At 37.5% G+C, this 23,801-nt stretch overlaps 1 pseudogene; it reads left to right on the top strand.

Moving 5' to 3' along the window:
* Positions 1–201: 201 nt before the first annotated feature.
* Positions 202–23,801, top strand: part of LOC103089536 (ATP synthase F(0) complex subunit C1, mitochondrial pseudogene) — a 28,542-nt pseudogene continuing 4,942 nt past the window's right edge.

Below are 23,801 nucleotides of genomic sequence, written 5' to 3'. Positions count from 1 at the left end.
AAACGTATTTTCTGTTTGGTCAATGGTACTGTTCAGACCCAGAATTAGTAAACTTTTGCCAAAATAATTTAGCACAATGATTAAGAGAGCACAGGCTTTAAAATGAGAATGGTTTCTTTTTGACTAGAGGTTCTGTTGCTTATATCTGGATGACCCTGAGCAGCCGTACTTAGCTAAACCTTAGCATCAACATGCGCTAACATGAGTGAAGGTATTAACTGCTGTTGTCTTTTTCCCCCTTTTTAAAAATTGAACTATATTTGACATATGATATATTAGCTTCAGGTATATAATATAGTGATTCAAAATGTATATACATTATGAATCGACAATCATGTTAAGCTTAGTAACCATCTGTCAACATACAAAGTTACAATATTATTGACTATATTCCCTACGCTGTACATTACATCCCTATGACTTGTTTATTTTTTATTTTTTATTTTTTATTTATTTATTTTTTTCTTGCGTTATGCGGGCCTCTCACTGTTGTGGCCTCTCCCATTTGCGGAGCACAGGCTCCGGACGCGCAGGCTCAGCGGCCATGGCTCACGGGCCCAGCCGCTCCGCGGCATGTGGGATCCTCCCGAAACGGGGCACGAACCCGCGTCTCCTGCATCGGCAGGCGGACTCTCAAGCACTGCGCCACCAGGGAAGCCCGGGAAGCTCTTCTTGACAGAAGAATTCCAATTAATGAATGCAAAAGGACTGAAGGAAGTGGAAAAAAACCCCACCATTTTTCAACTTGTAATGGGATAAGTCGTTCAGGCAAGAATCAGCAATGGATGCTGAAAGCATTCAATATGAGGTTGACAAAGGACTGGATACTAATCTGCCACAAAGTTAACAACACACAGAATATTTACTTGTCTCAAGGGGAAAAATCATAACTTTACAATGGAGTGATGTGGCAATTTTCACGTTAACCATTAATCCAGTGATGGAGCTTAGATTATTAAAAAGTAAAACAACTAGGTATTATGCAACCCCTAAAATAAACAATATAATATGCACAGCACCGGGTCTTCCCTGGTGATCCAGTGAGTAAGACTCGATGCTCCCAATGCAGGGGACCTGGGTTCAATCCCTGTTCAGGAAACTAGATCCCGCATGCATGCCACAACTAAAAGCCCACATGCCACAACTAAAGATCCTGCATGCTGCAACTAAAGATCTCGCATGCCACAATGAAGACCCGGGACAGCCTAAAAATTAAATAGATTAATTAAAATATATATATATTCACAGCATGAAATATTCTTGACAAGAATGTTTTACCTGACTTAATCATAACGTGAGATCAAAATTTCTTGTTTACAGAAAATACAGTGGAGAGTTAATAAAAAGTTAAATGAAACCAGAAGGAAACAATCATGTGTGTCCAGAGGGTGGAATTCTACCAGAAAATTCATGCAGTCTCTTCAACAAGTAAATATAATTTTTAAAAAGGGGGAAATAGAGAAAGATGGAACTTTCCTGAACTAACAGAGAAATAAGATCTACAATAGCCAAATGGTAAGAGCCATGTAGGTCATTGATTAGATCCTGGTTTGGGCAAATTAGCTAAAAACAAACAAATAAAACAAACAAACAAAACAAACCACACCCTTTGGGGACAACTGAGGAATGTGTATTGGGTATTACAAGATATCAAGGAATTTTTGCTAATTTTTTAGATGTGATAATAATAGTATCATGCTTAGGAAAAATATCCTTATTTTAGAGATGTATACCATAGAATGTAGAGACAAAACATGACCGTAATTTGTTTCCAAATGTTTAAAAAGAAAATTAAGTAAATACGGCAAAATGTTAATAATTAGTAACTCCTATATAGGAGTATGTGGGTATTTGTCACGCTATTCACCCTATTTATTTTCATACTTGATAGGTTTTATAGTAAAACATAATAACACAGAAAAGTACTTCCCAAGTCCAGGAGTTTTCTAAATATTTACTTCTAATTTTTCTAATTTTTATGGTTTGATTTTTTTTTAACCATTTAACAATTTAAGTTACCTGGACGGTTTTTTGCAGTATTTTGTCTTTCCCCAATTATGAAAGCAATTGCCCTAAAAAATTATTAAATAATTCTTCTATTTCTCCTCATTTGTTATACTTCTTTTGTCTTTTATTAAATATTGATATATTAGTCTATTTCTAAGATAACTATTCCATTGATATATCTATACCAGTGTCATTTTAATTTAATTATTATAGCTTTCTGCAATGATAAAACAACCTTCTCTTTTCAATTTTTAAAGACATTATTGCCCATTTGTTTTTCTGTTGTTATTATATTCACAAGTTTGGTTTATTTATTATATTCCACATATAAGTGATATCATACAGTATTTATCTTTGCCCATTTGTTTTTTGGGGTAATTTTGGAAATTTGCCCCCAACCTCCAAAAAAATCCTATTTTTGTTTGTTTGTTTTCTACTGGGGCTTGATTAAAATTGAATTGGGAAGGATTATCATCTCTATATTACTGACAATTAATACTTAATCTCACTCAAATTTTAAGAGCTCTAGTTTTAATTCCTCCTCATATGGAGTCATTATGTGCTTTCTTCAAATTCCTCAACCCCACAGTTTTAGTTCTGCTCTCTGGAGTGACATAAAATTTGTGAACTCCTTCTACATAATTGAGGAGAGCAATTAAGTTCCCAGTTTACTCAGCCGTTTCCTGTTTGACATGATTTTTCACTCTCTTCATTGTCCTGCTTACCCACTTCGAAATATGCTCCACTTTGTCAGTGTTTCCTCTTGAAATGTGAAGCCTAGATCTAAGGACTCAAGACTCCAAATATATGTGATCTGAGAAGCACAAAGAAGGGATTATTATTTACTTTATCCTGAACACTCAGCTGTTATTAATGCAGTCTAGATTTGTATCCAGTTTTCTTGGCAGTCCTCTACACTATTGGCTCAGAATGAGCTTGCAGTCAACTAAAATCATTAGAACTTTTCCACTGAATTGTTCTTAAAATAGATCTGCATTTTCTTGAATATAAGCAGATGAATGCTGAATCTACTTGTATATATATTACTATATGTACCCTTGTGAAATTTCATCTTTTCAACATTGGTCCATCATTTCAGCCTGACTATAAATCCTAATTTTACTTTTCAAGCAATTAAAACTTAGTCATCAGCAAATTTAATAAAGATGTCTGACAAACAGGAAAGAACCAAGTCCAATGACAAAATAACCAAATGCTTCATTCTGGGGGATTGCCCAAGACTAAGTTGAAATAGTGGATCTTCAGCATTTCCTTACCAACTAGGAGACCTATGAAAAAAAGGAGCAAGGTTAGTTTGATCTCACCTGCTCATCGTAAACCCATACTGATTCCTAATGATTATCTCCCCCCAATCTGAATGCTCACACACCTCCTATTTTAAAATTCATTCTAAATTTTGCTGAGGACCAATGTCAAACACAATTATGCATCAAAATCCAAAGTTTATCCCCTTTCTGAAAATATGAATAAAAATCACCCATCACCGAGAATCTCTGCCATTCTCCAGCTCTCCTCAAAGAATAGTGACTGTGAATTGCACTTACATATTTTTCATTGCTCTGCTATACCATTCCTTAAGTACTAGAGCCATGAACTTATTATGGTACCTGCATGTACTTCTGTGAAGGTGTTTGCATTCACATTTGTCTCCTCAATCAGATTTTAAGTTACTTAAACAATACTGAGTCACATTCAGTTCAATTCAACCTACACTTAATGAATGTCAGGTATTTTAACAGCAACTGTGAGAGGAGACAGGGAGGCAACAGAGAAAACAACAGAACCTGAGATGCAGAACAGCACAGTGTGTACAGGGACTAGAAACAGTTCTGCACTGCTGGACTGAGAGTTATGGAGTAGCAGGAAATAAGGATGGAAGGTACCTTTTAAGTAACATCCTTTAAGGACCTTTTGAAGACCTCAATCAGAGAGTCCCTTGGAAACCATGCTAAGAAACTTCAAGTTTATCCTTTAGGAGAAAGTTGGAAACAGGCCACCCAACAGTCAGGTTCCTCTGCAGTCTCATTTTGTTTGCCCCACACAATCTCAAAAAAAAAAGATACAAAAATCCACAGACCTATCTACTTTGTCACAGTCCCTACATCCTTGTGGTCTTAAACTGCAACCAGAATATTGGCTCTTGGTACACTGGACCTTTCTCTGGATCCTTTTTAATGGGCTCCTCAATGCCTAGGTCAGTGCCTGAGGCATACAAAGCATCAAAAGACTATGTTGCTGGTGGTGGGAATGTAAATTGTTACAGCCGATATGGAGAACAGTATGGAGGTTCCTTAAAGAACTAAAAATAGAACTACCATATGACCCAGCAATCCCACTACTGGGCATATACCCTGAGAAAACCATAATTCAAAAAGAGTCATGTACCACAATGTTCATTGCAGCTCTATTTACAATAGCCAGGATATGGAAGCAACCTAAGTGTCCATCAACAGATGAATGGATAAAGAAGATATGGCACATATATACAATGGAATATTACTCAGACATAAAAAGAAACAAAATTGAGTTATTTGTAGTGAGGTGGATGGACCTAGTCTGTCATACGGAGTGAAGTAAGTCAGAAAGAGAAAAACAAATACTGTATGCTAACACATATATATGGAACCTAAAAAAAAAAAAAATAGTTCTGAATAACCTAGGGGCAGGACAGGAATAAAGATGCAGACATAGAGAATGGACTTGAGGACATGGGGATGGGGAAGGATAAGCTGGGACTAAGTGAGAGAGCAGCATGAACATATATACACTATTAAATGTAAAATAGATAGCTACTGGGAAGTAGCTGCATAGCACAGGGAGATCAGCTCGGTGCTTTGTGACCACCTAGAGGGGTAGGATAAGGAGGGTGGGAGGGAGAGGCAAGAGGGGGGGATATGGGGATATATGTATAGGTATATGTATAGCTGATTCACTTTGTTATAAAGCAGAAACTAACACACCGTTGTAAAGCAATTACACTCCAATGAAGATGTCAAAAAAAAAAAAAGACTATGTTGGTTTCATCCCAATAGATGCAAAAAAATCATCTGACAAAATTCAACATCCTTTCATGATAAAACCCTCAACAAATTGGGTATAGAAGGAATGTACTTCAATATAAGAGAGGTTATATATGACAAGCCCATATCCAACATTGTACTCAACAGTCAAAAGCTGAAGGCATTTCCTCTAAGGTCAGGAACAAGACAAGGATGCCCACTTTTGCACTTCTATTCAACATAGTACTGGAAGTTTTAGCCAGAGTAACAAGGCAACAAAAATAAAAAACAAAAGGCAACCAAATAGAAAAGGAAGAAGTAAAATTGTCTCCGTTTGCATATGACATGCTCTTATATATAGAAAACCCTAGAGACACCCCCATAAAAAAAAAAAACTATTAGAATTAATAAACAAATTCAGTAAAATTGCAGAATACAAAATCAACGTACAAAAATAAGTTGTGTTTCTACACACTAACAACGAAGTATCAGAAAGAGAATTTTTTAAAAAACATCCCACTACAATAGCATCAAAAAGAATAAAATACTTAGGAATAAATTGAACCATGGAGGTAAAAGCTGTACACTGAAAACCATAACATACTGATGAAAGAAATTGAAGATGACACAAATAACTGGAAAGATACTCTATGTTCATGAATTGGAAGAATTAATATTGTTAAAATGTTCATACTCCCAAGGCAATCTATAGATTCAATGCAACTCCTATCAAAATTCCAATGACATTTTTCACAAAAATAGAAAAAAAAAAAAACTTCTACAATTAATATGGAACCACAAAAGACCCTGAATACCAAAAATATTCTGAGAAATTAGAACAAAACTGAAAGCAACATGCTCCCTGATTTCAAACTATATTACATAACTATAGTATTCAAAACAGTACATTACTGGCAGAAAACAGACACAATGACCAATGGAACAGAATAGAGAGCCCAGAAATAAACCCATGCACATACATTCAACTAATCTTTGACAAGGGCACCAAGAATACACAATAGGTAAAGGATAATCTTTTCAAAAACAGTATTGGGGAAACTGGACAGCTACATGTAAAAGACTGAAATTGGACTCTTATCTTACACCATACCCAAAAATTAACTCAAAATGGATTAAAGACTTAAATGTAAGACCTGGAACTTTAAAAGTCCTAGAAGAAAACATAGGGAAACAACTTCTTGTCAATTATTTTTTGAATAGGACACCAAAAGCACAAGCAACAAGAGCCATACTAAACAAGTGGGACTATATCAAACTAATAAACTTCTGTACAGCAAAGACAACAAACAAAAGAATGAAAGAGTGACCTACAGAATTAGGTTGCTCACATATCCAATAAGAGGTTAATATCCAAAACATATAAGGAACACACACAACTTAGTAGCAAAAAATATCTGATTAAAAAATTGGCAGAGGACATAAATAGACATTTTTCCAACGAAGACATACAAATGGCCAACAAGTACATTTTAAAATGCTCATTGCTAGATTGTTTCAAGATGGTGGAGTAGAAGGAGAGGCTCTCACGCCCTCTTTCAAGAACACCGGAAGCACAATTAACTGCTGAACAATCATCAACAGGAAGACACTGGAACTGACCAAAAAAGATACCCCACATGCAAAGACAAAGGAGAAGCTGCAATGAGATGGTAGGAGGGGCGCTATCACAAAAAAATCAAATCCCATAACTGCTGGGTGGGTGACTCACAGACTGGAGAACACTTATACCACAGAAGTCCACCCACTGGAGTGAAGGTTCTGAGCCACACGTCAGGCTTCCCAACCTGGGGGTCCAGCAACGGGAGGAGGAATTCCTAGAGAATCGGACTTTGAAGGCTAGCGGGATTTGATTGCAGGACTTTGGCAGGACTGGGGGAAACAGAGACTCCACTCTTGGAGGGCACACACAAAGTAGTGTGTGCATCGGGACCCAGAGGAAGCAGCAGTGACCCCATAGGAGACTGAACCAGACCTACCTGCTAGTGTTGGAGGGTCTCCAGCAGAGGCGGGGAGCAGCAGTGGCTCATCAAGGGACAAGGACACTGGCAGCAGAAGTTCTGGGAAATACTCCTTGGTGTGAGCCCTCCCAGAGTCTGCCATTATCCCCACCAAAGAGCCCGGATAGGCTCAAGTGTTGGGTTGCCTCAGGCCAAACAAACAACAGGGAGGGAGGCCAGGATCACCCACCAGCAGAGAAGTAGATTAAAGTTTTACTGAGCTCTGCGCACCAGAGCAACAGCCAGCTCTACCCACTACCAGTCCCTCCCATTAGGAAACTTCCTCAAGCCTCTTAGATAGCCTCATCCACCAGAGGACAGACGGCATAAGCAAGAAGAACTACAATCCTGCAGCATGTGGAACAAAAAACCACATTCACAGAAAGATAGACAAGATGAAGAGGCAGAGGGCTAGGTACCAGAGGAAGGAACAAGCTAAAACCCCAGAAAAACAACTAAATGAAATGGAGATAGGCAAACTTTCAGAAAAGGAATTCAGAATAATGATGTGAAGATGATCCAGGACCTCAGAAAAATAATGGAGGCAAAGATCGAGATGATGCAAGAAATGTTTAATAAAGATCTAGAATAATTAAAGAACAAACAAACAGAGATGAAGAATACAATAACCGAAATGAAAACTACACTGGAAGGAAACAATGGCAGAATAACTGAGGCAAAAGAATGGATAAGTGACCTGGAAGACAGAATGGTGGAATTCACTGCTGCAGAACAGACTAAAGAAAAAAGAATGCAAAGAAATGAAGACAGCCTAAGAGAGCTCTGGGACAACATTAAATGCAAAAACATTCGCATTATAGGGGTCCCAGAAGGAGAAGAGAGAGAGAAAGGAACCAAGAAAATATTTGAAGAGATTATAGTCAAAAACTTTCCCAACACGGGAAAGGAAATAGCCACCCAAATCCAGGAAGTGCAGAAAGTCCCATACAGGATAAACGCAAGGAGAAACATGCCAAGACACTTAGTAATCAAATTGGCAAAAATTAAAGACAGAGAAATATTATTGAAGGTAGCAAGGGAAAAATGACAACATAAAAGAGAACTCCCATAAGGTTAACAGCTGATTTCTCAGCAGAAACTCTGCAAGCCAGAAGGGAGTAGCATGATGTACTTAAAGTGATGAAAGGGAAGAACCTACAACCAAGATTACTCTACCAGGCAAGGATCTCATTCAGAATCGATGGAGAAATCAAAAGCTTTACAGACAAGCAAAAGCTAAGAAAATTCAGCATCACCAAACCAGCTCTACAACAAACGCTAAAGGAACTTCTCAAAGTGGGAAACACAAGAGAAAAAAAGGATCTACAAAAACAAACACAGAACAATTAAGAAAATGGTCATGGGAACATACATATCGATAATTACCTTAAACATGAATGGATTAAATGCTCCAACCAAAAGACACAGGCTTGTTAAATGGATACAAAAACAAGACCCTTATATATGCTGTCTACAAGAGACCCACTTCAGACCTAGGGACACACACAGACTGAAAGTGAGGGGATGAAAAAGATATTCCATGCAAATGGAAATGAAAATAAAGTTGGAGTAGCAATACTCATATCAGATAAATAGACGTTAAAATAAAGAATGTTACAAGAGACAAGGAAGGACACTACATAATGATCAAGGGATCAATCCAAGAAGAAGATATAACAATTATAAATATATATGCACCCAACATAGCAGCACCTCAACACATAAGGCAACTGCTAACAGCTATAAAAGAGGAAATCGACAGTAACACAATAATAGTGGGGGACTTTAGCACCTCACTTACACCAATGGACAGATCATCCAAACAGAAAATTAATAAGGAAACAGAAGCTTTACATGACACAATAGACCAGATAGATTAAATTGATATTTATAGGACATTCCATCCAAAAAAAGCAGACTACACTTTCTTCTCAAGTGCACACAGAACATTCTCCAGGATAGATCACATCTTGGGTCACAAATCAAGCCCCAGTAAATTTAAGAAAATTGAAATAATATGAGGCATCTTTTCTGACCACAACGCTATGAGATTAGAAATCAGTTACAGAGGAAAAAATGTAAAAAACACAAACACATGGAGGCTAAACAATATGTTACTCAATATCCAAGCGATCACTGAAGAAATCAGAAAGGAAATCAAAAAATACCTAGAGACAAATGACAATGAAAACACGATGATCCAAAACCTATGGGATGCAGCAAAAGCCGTTCTAAGAGGGAAGTTTATAGCTATACAAGCCTACCTCAAGAAACAAGAGAAATCTCAAATAAACAATCTAACGTTACACCTAAAGGAACTAGAGAAAGAATAAACAAAACCCAAATTTAGCAGAAGGAAAGAAGTCATAAAGATCAGAGCAGAAATAAATGAAATAGAAACAAAGAAAACAATAGCAAAGATCAATAAAACTAAAAGCTGGTTCTTTGAGAAGATAAACAAAATTGCTAAACCATTAGCCAGACTCATCAAGAAAAAGAGGGAGAGGACTCAAATCAATAAAATTAGTAATGAAAAAGGAGAAGTTACAACAGATGCCACAGAAATACAAAGCATCCTAAGAGACTACTACAAGCAACTCTATGCCAATAAAATGGACAGCCTGGAAGAAATGGAGAAATTCTGAGAAAGGTATAACATTCCAAGACTCAACCAGCAAGAAACAGAAAATATGAACAGACCAATTACAAGTAATTAAATTGAAACTGTGATTAAAAATCTTCCCACAAACAAAAGTCCAGGACCAGATGGCTTCACAGGTGAATTCTATCAAACATTTAGAGAAGAGCTAACACCCATCATTCTCAAACTCTTCCAAAAATTGCAGAGGAAGGAACACTCCCAAACTCATTCTATGAGGCCACCATCACCCTGATACCAAAACCAGACAAAGATACTACAAAAAAACAAAATGACAGACCAATATCACTGATGAACATAGATGCAAAAATCCTCAACAAAATACTAGCAAACATAATCCAACAGCATATTAAAAGGATCATACACCATGATCAAGTGGGATTTATCCCAGAGATGCAAGGATTCTTCAATATGTGCAAATCAATGTGATACACCTCATTAACAAATTGAAGAATAAAAACCATATGATCATCTCAATAGATGCAGAAAAAGCTTTTGACAAAATTCAACACCCATTTATGATAAAAACTCTCCAGAAAGTGGGCATAGAGGGAAGCTACTTCAACATAATAAAGCCCATATATGACAAACCTACAGCAAACATCATTCTCAATGGTGAAAAACTGAAAGCATTTCATCTCAGATCAGGAACGAGACAAGGATATCCACTATCACCACTATTATTCAACATAGTTTTGGAAGTCCTAGCCATGACAATCAGAGAAGAAAAAGAAATAAAAGCAATCCAAATGGGAAAAGAAGAAGTAAAACTGTCACTGTTTGCAGATGACATGATACTATACATAGAGAATCCTAAAGATGCCACCAGAAAACGACTAGAGCTAATCAATGGATTTGGTAAAGTAACAGGATACAAAATCAATGCACAGAAATCTCTTGCATTCTTATACACTAGTCATTAAATATCTGAAAGATAAATTAAGGAAACACTCCCATTTACCACTGCAGCGAAAAGAATAAGATATCTAGGAATAAACCTACCTAGGGAGACAAAAGACCTGTATGCAGAAAACTATAAGACACTGATGTAAGAAATTAAAGATGATACCAACAGATGGAGAAATATACCATGTTCTTGGATTGGAAGAGTCAATATTGTGAACATGACTATACTACCTAAAGCAATCTACAGATTCAGAGCAATCCCTATCAAATTACCAATGGCATTTCTTACAGAACTAGAACAAAAAATCTTAAAATTTGTATGGAGAAACAAAGGACTCCAAATAGCCCAGCAGTCTTGAGGGAAAAAAACGGAGCTGGAGGAATCAGACTCCCTGACTTCATACAATACTACAAAGCTACAGTAATCTAGAAAATATGGTACTGGCACAAAAAGAGAAATATAGATCAATGGAACAGGATAGAAAGCCCAGAGATAAACCCACGCACCTATGGTCAACTAATCTATGACAAGGGAAGCAAGAATATACAATGGAGAAAAGACAGTCTCTTCAACAAGTGATGCTGGGAAAACTGGACAGCAACATGTAAAAGAATGAAATTAGCACACTCCCTAACACCATACGTAAAAATAAACTCAAAATGGATTCGAGACCTAAATGTAAGACCAGACACTATAAAACTCTTTGAGGAAAACACAGGAAGAACACTCTTTGACATAAATCACAGCAAGATATTTTTTGATACACTTCCTAGAGTAATGGGAATAAAAACAAAAATAAACAAATGTGACCTAATGAAACTTCAAAGCTTTTGCACAGCAAAGGAAACCATAACCAAGACCAAAAGACAACCCTCAGAATGGGAGAAACTATTTGCAAATGAATCATCGGACAAAGGATTAATCTCCAAAATATATAAACAGCTCATGCAGCTCAATATTAAAAAAACAAACAACCCAATCCAAAAATAGGCAGAAGACCTAAATAGACATTTCTCCAAAGAAGACATACAGATGGCCAAGAAGCACATGAAAAGGTGCTCAACATCACTAATTATTAGAGAAATGAAAATCAAAACTACAATGAGGTACCACCTCACTCCAGTTAGAATGGGCATCATCAGAAAATCTACAAACAACAAATGCTGGAAAGGGTGTGGAGAAAAGGGAACCATCTTCCACTGTTGGTGGAAATGTAAATTGATAAAGCCACTATGGAGAACAGTATGGAGGTTCCTTAAAAAACTAAAAATAGAATTACCATATGATCCAGCAATCCCACTACTGGGCATATACCCAGAGAACACCATAATTCAAAAAGACACATGCACCCCAATGTTCGTTGCAGCACTCTTTACAATAGCCAGGTCATGGAAGCAACCTAAATGCCTGTCAACAGACGAATGGATAAAGAAGATGTGGTACATATATACAATGGAATATTACTCAGCCATAAAAAGGAACGGGGCTTCCCTGGTGGCGCAGTGGTTCAGAGTCCGCCTGCCGATGCAGGGGACACGGGTTCGTGCCCCGGTCCGGGAAGATCCCACATGCCGCGGAGCGGCTGGGCCCGTGAGCCTGTGCTCCACACGGGAGAGGCCACAACAGTGAGAGGCCCACGTACCGCAAAGAAGAAAAAAAAAAAAAGTAACGAAATTGGGTCATTTGTAGAGATGTGGATGGATCTAGATACTGTCATACAGAGTGAAGTAAGTCAGAAAGAGAAAAACAAATATCGTATATTAACACATACATGTGGAACCTAGAAAATGGTACAGATGAACTGGTTTCCAGAGCAGAAATTGAGACACAGATGTAAAGAACACACTTATGGACAACAAGGGGGGAAAGCGGTGGGGGGTGGGGGTTGTGGTGCGATGAATTGGGAGATTGAAAAAATAATAAATAAATAAAAGACCATGGGTTCAAGGCCCAATCTGGGTTGTACAATTTCAGTGGGAAACCCCACATTTGTAGCCAGCTGAGCAGAAATGTGGGGTAGCCTGGGCAACCCATTTGTGGCTGGTGTCTGACGTAGGGTAGCCTGGTAGGACAGAGGGGTATGAGCTAACTCTGATAGTATCAGAGTTGAATTGAATTTTTGGATACCTAGATGATGCCGGAGAATTGGAGAATTGGCTGTTGATGTTGGAAAAGACACCATGTATTTGGTGTGAAGGAGGATACAAACTTCAAAACTGCCTACTGTGTGGAACTGGGCAAACCACAAAATTGTTCTTAACTGCAGTTTCCTCATTTATGAGCTGTGCATAATTCTTCCTTTGCAAGGTTATTGTACAAGTCAGGAAAATTATACAGCAACCTCAAATAAACCTTGACTTTCACAGGTTAAAAAATAATAAAGTAAAAAAATAAAATGTCCATCACTAATCATCAGGGAAATGCAAATCAAAGCCACAATTAGATATCACCTCACACATGTGAGCAAAAGAACAATAGATACCAAGTGTTGGTGAGAATGTGGAGAAAAGGGAACCCTCGTAGACTGTTCGTGGGAGTGTAAATTAGTACAGCCATTATGGAAAACATCATGGAGATTCCCCCCCAAATTAAGAATATAATTACCATGCAATCCAGCAATCCCACTTCTAGGTATATAAACAAAGGGCATGGGATCAGCATCTTGAAGAGATATCTGCACTCCCAAGTCATTGCAGCATTGTTCACAGTGGCCAAGATATGGAAACAAGCTAAGTGTAGATGGATGAATGGATAAAAGAAAACGGGGTATATATATGCAATAAAATATTACTCAGGCATAAAAAAATATAATCCTGCCATTTGTGACAACATGGATGACCCCAGAGGCCATTGCCCTAAGTAAAATAAGCCAGACACAGAAAGACAAACACTGTATGATTTCACTTGTATGTGGAATCTAGAAAAGTGAAAACTCATAGAACCAAAGAATAGAACAGTGTCTGCCAGGGGTTGGGGGTGAGGGGAATGGGGTGATGTTGGTCAAAAGGTGTAAACTTTCAGTTGTAAGATGATAAGTTCTGGGGATCTAAGGTACAGCCTTGTGACTATAGTTAATAATACTATACTGTATACTGGAAACGTACTAAGATAGTAAATTTTCAATGTTCTCACCACAAAAAAAAAAATCAAAAATTGGTAACTATGTGAGGTGATGGCTGTGTTAATTTGATTCTGGTTATCCTTTCACAATATATACATAGAATAAATCATCACATTGTACAACCTTTAAAAAGGATTATAAATAGACTAAGGTTATTTTAATTATCATAAGAATTTTTGATTACTTAAGAAATACCCATTTACATACGATTAATGATATTGATTTCAAATTATTCCTATTTAGTGACGTTTTCCTGTGCTTCGTTACTCTGTCTTGAAGTATTGCCAAAGAATGCACGTTAAAATAGAGAATGTAATTTTTTCAATCTTTCTTTAAATAAGATTTTAACTAATTCAGACATCTTTCCCGATTAGTTTAATTTGTGAGGCTGACATCTATGATATCACATACAAGACTTGGGTTCTCCTACTGAATACTTATCATAGACAGCAATCTTGGTAGAATAATTAGGGAATATTATATAATGTTTATGATTCTAGACTCAAAACCCTATTCTGTTACTTACTAGCTAAAGGTAAGTTACTCTACCTCTTTGTGCCTCAGTTTCCGCCACTATAAAATGGAGATTAAAATAACATCTATTTTTAGAGGGTGTGGAGAGAATTACGTTAGTTAATGGGTATAATGTGTTTAGTATACTACCTAACATGTAGCAATGGCTTCATAAAGGTTCATTGCTATAAGAATCAAAATTGAATCCCTAATTTTTTAGATATATTTTCTCTTTATTAAAGATATTATGTTTTATATTACAATTACCAGTAATTAATATACTAATAACTGGTATTTATATAAATAATACAACAATCTTTAAAGAAGGTATAAGAGAAAAGTGAACTTTCTAAGCCATGGTACTTGTGAAATTTACTTTTAAATTTTAAAGAATTTTCAGGTCCCAAAGTAATAAGTATCATTTTGAGGTGCACAGTGAAAGAACAACAACAAATGCTTATTGATTGACCTGTAAGCAAACAAGTAATCTTTCTTCTCTGACACATTTTGTACATTTCTCTGACCTAGTTTTCCTATTCATTTTTCTTTCCTCATTCTTGTGTCTTCACACACTTTTAATATATACAATTTTCTTTGTCAATTAAACCTCAATAAAGCTGGAAAAAGAAAAGGCTCTCTCGGCTGAGATGCTGGACTGGACCACTTCACTGGTTCACACTACCTGTTATAAGGATGGGCAACCAACAGCAGCTGCTACAGATGCCTTCTCGTTTATTCTCCTCCCATAAAAATGTATGAAGCTGGGCTTCCCTGGTGGCGCAGTGCTTGGGAATCCGCCTGCCGATGCAGGGGACACGGGTTCGTGCCCCGGTCCGGGAGGATCCCACATGCCAGCGGAGCGGCTGGGCCCGTGAGCCATGGCCGCTGAGCCTGCGCGTCCGGAGCCTGTGCTCCGCAACGGGAGAGGCCACGGCAGTGAGAGGCCCGCGTACCGCAAAAAAAAAAAAAAAAAAAATGTATGAAGCTTAACTGTAAAATTTTCTTTTTTAAAGGATTTTCTGTTTCTCTGGCACCTGCACATCATTAAACATCCTTATGATGCAATTAAACCTGAATTTTTGAAGCCTACTTTTCCTACAAACCATGGTCTAACTAAGCCCAGCCCTTCGTTCCTTGGCAACTTCATATTCTGGGATGATATGACCACATGGTCATGCCCTCCCTCAGTGCCAGTCACTTCCAAGTTTCCAACCTGTTCCTCCTTTGCATTCAGAATCAAGTTCTGGACGTCCATTCTCTTGATTGCTTCCTTGCTATTCTGAGAGGTGAAATTAGCAGCAAAGCTAGTTGAGGGTTCATGAACTGCTTTTTTAGCAGAACAAGACTACCAGAAGTTATATTTACCAGTCTCTGTGCCTATGTTTCAATTTATACTTGGAAAATATTGGCCACGTCTTCTATCTTACCCGGTGTTTTATAGCAAGCTCCTTTAATTGTAGAAGTCTCATTTTGCTCTCCTGTCATTCATATACAAATGCTTATCATTCTCCACTTTCTGGATTCTTTTGCAAAGATATAGTATCTTGAAATTCAGTGCTATTACTACCACACCCCTCTTTTGCTGTACAAATGTACACATACTCATAAATACACACACACAAAACGAAACCACCAGAGCTGCTTATTTTAAACAAAGTATTGTTTTAAAAACTGTGAGATTAGCCATGCATTGATGATTGTGGAAGCTAGGTGATCCCTACATGGGGCTTCATTACACTATTCTCCCTACTTTTGAATATATTTGGAAATTTCAATCATAAAAATACTCTTTAACTATTTGTAAAATTATTAGTTTATTTACTCACCAAGCATCCATTTTACCAAATGCTGCTAAACAGTAGTATGAAGATTAATGCATGATCTCTATCTAGGGTTACCAAATAAAATACAGAATTCCTGCCCTGTTAAATTCGAATTTCAAATAAACAACAAACAATAGGTTTTCAGTATATTTAAGATATTTATTGTCTCCGATTTCTGGAGTTACAGAGCATGAAATCAGTTTTGCTAGATCAAAATCAAGGTGTTAGTAGGGCTGCATTCCTTCCCAAGGCTCTAGGGGAGAATCTGTCCCTTACCTCTTTTAGCTTCTAGTGGCTTTCAGCATCCCGTGGCTTGTGGCCACATCACTCCAATCTACAAGGCCGACATCTTCAAATCTCTGTCTGCTCCACTATTACATTGCCTTCTCTCCTGTGTGTGTGTGTTAAATCTCTCTCTGCCTATCTCTTATAAGGACACTTGTAATGGCATTTACAGCCTGTCTGGATAACCCATCTCAAGATCTTTAACTTAATCACATCTACAAGGATCCTTTTTCCAAATAAGGTAACATTTGAGGGTTCCAGGAATTAGGACCAGATACCTTTGGGGGTCATTGTTCAGCCCACCACAGGAGCCATGATAGACATCTATCAGGGAACACTGGAAAAACAGAGAAGGAGTTGACAGTTCAACTTGAAAGGAGATGGAAAACAAGCAGATGCCAAGAAAGGTTTTCTAAATGAGTGATGCCAGAGAGTATAAATAACTAAAGCAGTAGTGATAATAACAACCAGTAATCAGACCAACCATAACAGACATTAGCTATAAATAACCACTACAGCCTACCAGGGAGTGCCGGTTGAGCATCAGTCTTGCTAACAGGTATAATGTTGGAGGCTTGCTACAGGAGAATAAATAAGCAGCAGCAACTGAATGACAAACATTCTTTACACATGGCTCCTGATATACCACGTAGGGAGGCAGGAAGGCAGAAACACCTGTTCCATGTAGTTTTTGGAGTATCCCCACACCTCCTATCTCACTTCCAGTCTTTTTTTTTTCTTTCTGTGTCTTCTGCATTGCCCTTCAAAACTTCCCCAACACTTCAACTACTTTTTTCAACTCAATGTACTCAAAAATTTTACTCAATTATTTACTAAATAATTTTCATTTTATTATTTTCATAAAAATAAAGTGCTTTGTGTAAAAAAAGATTCTAGCAATATAGAGGTATATAAAGTAATATTTCCCTCTCCTCCGACTAAACCCACTTCCCAAAGATGAGCACATCAACAGATATATCAAGACCTTATCTATGTATATATAACCATGTATATATTTAAGTAAATAGGAAGGAGCAATCGTTTAGCTGTTGGCAGAAAGTGATAATCAAAACAATGCTACCTCTGCCCATTATGCTCCCAAGAAGCAGCAAGTTATATGCTCCTGCTTGTTATATGCTTTGGATCCAATCCCACAGGAAATATCTCTAATTCACAAATTATTTATTTTATAGTGGCATCCTAAGAGAGGATTGGCAATAAGGGCAAGAATTAAAACATCAACAACAATAATTTCCCCTAATCTCCCCCTAAACTTTTCACCCCAAAAGCCTTCTTGCTTGTTGCTCAGGCACCTCAAATATAAATTATCTAAAACTGAACTTACTGTCTTCCCTAGGAAACCTGATACTCCTAGTGTTTTCCATCTAATCCAGTGGCCAAGCCAGAAACCAGGGAGTCCCCCTTTTCCCCCACATTGTATATCCAGAAAGCTACCAAAGTCAAAGAGGGATGATGATATCCTAGATTAGTGAGCTCCTGCTTATCTCTCTGGCTTCATCTCACACCCTCGCAATCTGGTCTCAAACCATCATGTTCACATTTTTTCATTTTCTTAAGAGTGTATGCTTACCCACGCTGGGATTTTGTATGTGCTGTTTCTTCTAAAAACAGTTTTCCCTCTCCTTGCTTAGCTAACTCCTATTAAATTGATAGGTCTTAATTTAGCCATCAGTTTCCCCAGGAGGCCTTCCCCCTGATTCTTCTGGTCTGAGTTAGGGGTCTCTTTTCTGTTCTATCTCAGCACGCTGTGCTTTCTGTCACTTATTAATACTTAGCAATTATAACTGCCTATTCATTTGTCTTTCACCACCACTAGACCACAGGATCAGTTCACCTTTGTATTATCAAAGTATTATCAAATACTACCTAGCCTAGTAATGGGGACACAGTAGGATCTCAATAAATACTTGTTAAATAAATGGAACTAAATAGGTAGGAAGAGCAATACTGATCCCAGTAGCAAAGGTACTGTACATTTTTGTTCAGGGAGGCAGTTCAATGCGTGGCTTCAGTGTAATAAACAAAATGGCAGCATGATTGTTTACAGCATTTTGTTGACTTGGGCATAAGACAAATAAACCCAAACACCACCACCCCGCCCCCTCTCAAATAAGCCCATTCTCCTACAAGAAGAAAACCAGACTGTGATTCAGCTGCAAATTTGTTTCCACCTTATCTTTCTGAATTTATACACAAAGTAAGAGCAGTAATGTAACGGCAGAGTTGACTGATTCCTGGATGTTTCTGCCATTATCATGGTCTAGTGAACAGTCCTCAGCTTTGCAGGCTCAGAAGCTCAATTTTATTATTTCACTCAAAAGTGGAAAGTCACTGAGGCAGACTTTCTCAACAGGGGTTCTTCATCTGAACACAGAATACAGAAAATTATTTGAGAGATTATTTCTCAATTCTCCCAAGGATGGCAAATAATTACTACTATTCTAGATGCAATGAGAAGTTAATTTATTACATGCAATGGATGCCTAATAACCATTAGGGCATTAGGGCTTATTTCACTCCCAGAATTCCAGAGGGCTTGAATCCTATGAAGTAAACTACATATATATATATATATATATATATATATATATATATATATATACACAGTTTATACATATATATGTATACATGTGTGTAGGTATGTACATGTATGTATTATATTTACTAACTGGTAAAAGAAAATACATGTGTCACAAAAACTAGAATATAATATCTAGTTATAATGTGGCTAATTATACTAATTATAATGTGGCTTGAAAAATATGGACTCTAGAGCCAAAAGGATTAGATATTTTTAAGGATTCATTAATTAAGCTGTCATATTTTGATGACTCAGCTTCCCTCCTTGGAGAGATAAGAGACTGTGAGCTCTTTGAGAGAAGGAACAAGATTTGTCTTGGCTTCACTTTTAGTTGAAATTTGAAGTCCTAATATTAACATAGTGCATGGTACACACTCCATTTCATTAATGGATAGATGAATAAGTTGTAATACTTCCTGGAATATATTCTAATGATATTTCATTTCATATATGAAATGTGAATTCTTGTGCATTCATTTAACAAGCACCTACTATGTGCTTGGAGCCTAGACAGGTTATGCATTATACATCATTTCTTTAGGATTAACCTACCACTTCACATCCATTAGGATGACATTAACAACAACAACAACAACAAAAAACACAAAAATAACAAGTGTTGGCAAGGATATAGAAAAATTGGAACCCTTGTGCACCTGCTGGTGGGAATGTAAAATGGTGCAATCACTATGGAAAATTTGGGGATTCCTCAAAATATTATAAATATAACTAACATTTGATCCAGTAATTCCACTTCTTGGTATATACTCCAAAAAACTGAAAGCAGGGACTTGAACAGATATTTATACACCTATGTCTATAAAAATTATTCACAATAGCCAAGAGATGGAAGCAACCCAAGTATCCATTGACAGAGGAATGGCAGAACAAAATGTGATATATACATACAATAGAATATTACTCAGCCGCAATAAGGAAGGAAATTCTGACACATGCTACAATATAGATGAACCTTGAAGACATTGTGCGAAGCAAAATAAGTTGGTCACAAAAGCACAAATACTGTATGATTCCACCCATGAGGTATCTAGAATAGTCAAATTTATAAGGACATAAGGTAGAATGGTGGTGACCAGGGGCTGGGGGTGGTGGGGGTGTGGAGTTAGTGTTTAATGGGTATAGAGTTTCAGTTTTGGAAGAATAAAAAGTTATAGAGGGGGCTTCCCTGGTGGCGCAGTGGTTGAGAGTCCGCCTGCCGATGCAGGGGACACGGGTTCGTGCCCCGTTCCAGGAAGATCCCACATGCCGCGGAGCAGCTGGGCCCGTGAGCCATGGCCGCTGAGCCTGTGCGAACGGAGCCTGTGTTCTGCAACGGGAGAGGCCACAACAGTGAGAGGCCCTCATACCGCAAAAAAAAAAAAGTTATAGAGGGAATTCCCTGCCAGTCCAGTGCTCAGGACTCACGCTTTCACTGACGAGGGCCCAGCCAGGTTCAATCCCTGGACAAGGAACTGAGATCCCACAAGCTGCTTAGCGAGGTTAAAACAAAAAATAAGTTCTAGAGATGGATGTTGGTGATGAATGCACAACACTGTGAATGTATTTAGTGTCACTAAACTGTACACTTACTTAAAAATGGTTAAAATAGTAAAGTTTATATTATATGTATTTTACCACATTTTTTAAAAGATTAATACAGTTGTCCTTTCTGATCCTGTCCCTGGATCTTGACATCTATCTTACTTTAGCATCTGTGGCTCTTGTTCATCTTTCATAGAGAATAACAGTAACCCACCTTACCTGAGCACTGGGACTCTACAAGCAACTGGGAAAAATCTTGGATCACTTCAACCTGGAATGAAGGCCTCGTTATCATCATGTCAAGTTTCTAAGTAATAGAGCCAAAGATGAGGCTTCTGGGAATTGGAACTACTTGGATTTGCACTGTTTGAAGTTAAAGCAGGGGTCAGGAAGGGGACACAGTGGAGAATGGTAATCTCAATTGTATTTAAAGGCAATGTCCACAGATGGCTTCTGTAGTAGCCCAATGTGCTCTGTCCCCACTTCAGTTATTCTGCAGTTTAGTCTCCAAAGAAACCCAAAGGAAGTAGAATTGAATTTGTAGGGAGACAGGGAGGGAAATAAGACATGTAGCATGCACCATATACTGCCATTGGTGCTTGACATTCATTATTTCATTTGATTCTTATAACAAACATATTATACTCATTTCATAGATGGCCAAATTAAGGCTCAAATCAATAAGTATTTCCCAAAGTCATTTGCCTGCAAGTCCTAGGACTAGGATTCAAATAATTCTTATAGCCCAGGATCATTTTATTGTTCTGTCTCACAGTTGCCTATAGAGTAAATTTCTGCCATTGGCTCCTCCTTGGAAAGCGCTATGTTACCCTGAAATAAAATATCTATACCCAAGTGCTTCCAGCTTCCCTGGTGGCGCAGTGGTTGAGAGTCCGCCTGCTGATGCAAATGACACGGGTTTGTGCCCCGGTCCAGGAGGATCTCACATGCCGCGATGCAGCTGGGCCCGTGAGCCATGGTCGGTGAGCCTGTGCGTCTGGAGCCTGTGCTCCGCAACGGGAGAAGCCACAACTGTGCGAGGCCCGCGTACCGAAAAAAGAAAAAATCTATACCCAAACTTTTAGGCTGGCAGGCAAATAAGGCTCCTGGCAGCAAGTTCATTCTTTGATGAAAGCACTTTAGAAGTGATTCCCAGGGCTTCCCTGGTGGCGCAGTGGTTGAGCGTCCGCCTGCCATTGCAGTGCTACCCAAACACATCCTGGTGTCCTTCGGATTTTATCAGACAAAAAAGAGGATCCCTGCATTGTGGGAAAATGACTCCCTATACATTGTTCTCCAGAGTAAAATACATGTGTTTCTTGGTGTCAAGATGTGTAACATATGCTTCCAAGTTTATGAATAATGGTGAATAAAAATACAGCAAACAGCAAAAAAAAAAAAAAAAAGAATTGATTCCCAGCTAGAATAATTAGAGACAACGGAAGAAAGTGCTTCTTACCCCTGCATTCAGTACCTCCCTTGGCTCAAGAGGGAAACAGCCACCAACTCATACTGATGAAGGAAATTAAACCTGATGCCTGAAAATCACTAAGTTTAAATTCAGGCTTGGATATTGTACTCACCTACAAGCATTCTAGACCTTGTACACTTAATCATATTTAAATTGCATTTTCAGGAGTATTTCTTATGGGATTGATTTTACTTTATTGGCTAAGAATAAGCAAAGCAATAAACAAATAGGATAGCTATATACTCTGTTTTTATTACTCATTTAAGTAATTGAATACCTTCCAACAAGTGACCTGATCCTCTTCCAGACAGCAGCAGACTTGTCTATCAAAATACTGCATTAAATACATCAAATCCTTATAAATGAAATCTTACTACACAGCAATTGATTTTATGACCTCCAAGTTAGAAATCTACACAAATTAACTCTTAACTGCATGAAAACTTTCCAAAGGATTTTCATGACCTTTTATGGCTTGTCCTAAAATGAAATCCACTTTTGTCATAGAAGCACTTCAGAGTCTCCTGCATTGTTAATATATCTTCCAACACATTGGATTGCAGTGGGGGAAATCAACAATTGGTTATTCCACAAACCCCACCAATGAAATGTGACGAAACCCGATGGGGTTGGGAAGGTAGGGGAGCTGCTAGTTACTCAATGGAGGAAATTATCTCATCTCCATCTGAGCTTCAGTTTTCTCATCTATGAAAGATGGAATTGAGCAAAATCATCTCTAATTATATTCCAGTCTTTGAGCTTCTATGATTTAGTTATTCAGCAACGTGATAAACCAAAATACAAAATAGTTCCTGTCTAATTTTTAATAACTAATGGCATGATGAGATAAAACTCTTAACAAAGGGTTTGCAGGGTAAATAATAATGATTAAAAACTACATGTCATAACTACTTTTCTAAGTTATTACAGTATAACTAATATGCCTATAATATAAATTCTTTGAACAAAATACAAATAATATTCCAGGCTTTCACATCAATAATCTTGAATATGAACGATCTTAACACCTTAACTTTTGGCACATTTGTGACTTAATTTCTTGGGCAAAATAATTTAATAAATGGCACCAAAAGATAAAAAATTAATTTGAAGATTTTCTTATATTTTTAATACTTTTAGGTTCTTAACTCTAAAAATTGAAGTTCTTTTTAAAGTAAACCACACTGTTGTGGTTTTATTTTATACTTTTGGATCAAAAGGGATGAGTTCAAGTTATCCAAAAAAAAAATCTAGTTTTGAGGTAACAGATGGTAAGTTTAAAAAGAATGCACTCTTTTCCAAGTGTTCTATAATAAGCGTGTATCAAATTTATAATAAAACAAAAACAAAAGAATAACATACCATGCAAATAAAATTCACATTCTCCTTTATATCAGGATAAAACTCTTCTATTTCTCTCTTTCCTTTTGGCCCTTCATTTCTCTACATTTGTAAAATAGTAGGAAATCAACTAAGCAGGGAAGGTAGAAAATTATATGATGTATAGCATCTATACATTTCTAACATTTCTTGTCGCAAACCAAATATTTTTTTCTGCTGCAGTTAGCATAAAGTATAAATTTTTGTAAGACCCAAAGTAAATACCAAGTACCTAAGATGACCATCCACCTAGTAACCAATCTATGGTCATCAACAACACTGAACAATGTAGACTATCATCTATTTTTCATGCTAAAAGGATTCAAATTCCAATGCAATAAACCTGTATATAAGAATGTTTTCAAGGGCTTCCCTGGTGGTGCAGTGGTTAAGAATCTGCCTGCCAATGCAGGGGACATGGGTTCAAGTCCCAGTCCGGGAAGATCCCACAGC

Source organism: Lipotes vexillifer, unplaced genomic scaffold (assembly GCF_000442215.2).
Source record: "Lipotes vexillifer unplaced genomic scaffold, Lipotes_vexillifer_v1.1 scaffold1219, whole genome shotgun sequence".
NCBI classification, from domain to species: Eukaryota; Metazoa; Chordata; class Mammalia; order Artiodactyla; family Lipotidae; genus Lipotes; species Lipotes vexillifer.
The sequence above is the reverse complement of the archived record's forward strand: the minus strand, read 5'-3'. Positions and strand labels throughout refer to the sequence as shown.